Genomic DNA, 1,331 nt, shown 5'->3' on the forward strand with positions numbered 1-1,331 from the left:
ATTATACACCAATATAAACAGCTTTAGGGTCATTCCCTCGGCAGGGGATGCCCAGCTCCATCCAGGCTGAGCCTCCCGGTGTCTCCCAATCCCTGAGCATTCCCGATCCCTTCCCGGATCCCGCCCTTCTCCTGCTCCCCGGGTTATTTTTAGCCGCACGTTTTTCACCGTGCGCTTTCCCTGCTCCTCCGCTCGTAATTGCCGGTCCTGGCTGCTCCCGACGGGTCCCCGCCATCGTTTCGGGCACCAAATTAAAAGGAAATGYCGGGATATTCAACCACATCAAGCGCTCTGGAGACTAAAATAGGTTAAAAGGAGATGCGGGGAAGATGCTGTCCATGGAGAGCAGGAAAGAACGAGCTCYGGAGGATTTCAGAAGCGGGGAGGGATTTAGGAATTATCCCAAGAGCTGTGAAATGCATCCAGATTCCTGGTTTAACTCAGGATTGCCTCCTTCATCCTCCTGGGACAGACATTGGGAGTCACAGGATAAATTTTGGAGATGGGCACCCCCAGGCCAGCTGCTCCTGGATGGGACACAGCTTTGGCCTCATCCAGTGCAATCTCAGTGGCACAGGGGGAGTCCCAAGGATTTATTTGGGAAGCTTTTCCCATTAAAACACACGTGGGGTGTCCACACAGAGCACAGACACCTCAGCACAGGCTGAAATGGCTGCAAAATGAATCCAGGAGATGGAAAATCCTGATTCGGGTGTAACAGCGTGGGGGTGAGGGCAGGAGGGTGGCAGTGGGTGATGAATTCCCGGCGTGGAGGTGGACCTGCCCATCCCAGCTCCCAAAATYCGATTAAAGAGGCTGCACAGAGCTCCTACCCCACGCTAATGGCTCCTGGAATGGCCCGGGGTGCTGTGGCTGTTTCTGCTGAGGTGTTCTGCCTTCCTCTCTGGATTTTCCAGGAGGATGTTSGGCTGTGGGCAGAGCTTTGTCTGAAACAGCCCTGGGGGAGTCCRGAATTGTGGAATCACAGACTGCAATGGGTTGGAAGGAACCTCAAAGATCATCGGATTCCAATCCCTTTCCATGGGCTGGGACAGCTTTGAATAAACCAGGAGCCGGGACGGAAAGGGGGAAGAGTGTGCTGTGGTTCCCTGGGGGTCGGGAATGATGTGAACCTGTTCATCCCCTTCCCATCACGAACTTCTCTGCTCCATGGTTAAATCAGTGACTCAGGGCTGAGGAGAAATCCCAAAATCCATCCTTTGGGATTAAAAGTATAATATTGCCCTGAATCCTCCAGCAGGGGCACAGGAAGAGCTCAGGCGAGGTTTTATCCTCACTCGAGAGGAGCAGAAAGGACGGGAGGGGTGGAT

This window comes from Malurus melanocephalus, unplaced genomic scaffold (assembly GCF_030028575.1).
Source record: "Malurus melanocephalus ecotype Western Australia unplaced genomic scaffold, MMel_1.1 scaffold_658, whole genome shotgun sequence".
NCBI classification, from domain to species: Eukaryota; Metazoa; Chordata; class Aves; order Passeriformes; family Maluridae; genus Malurus; species Malurus melanocephalus.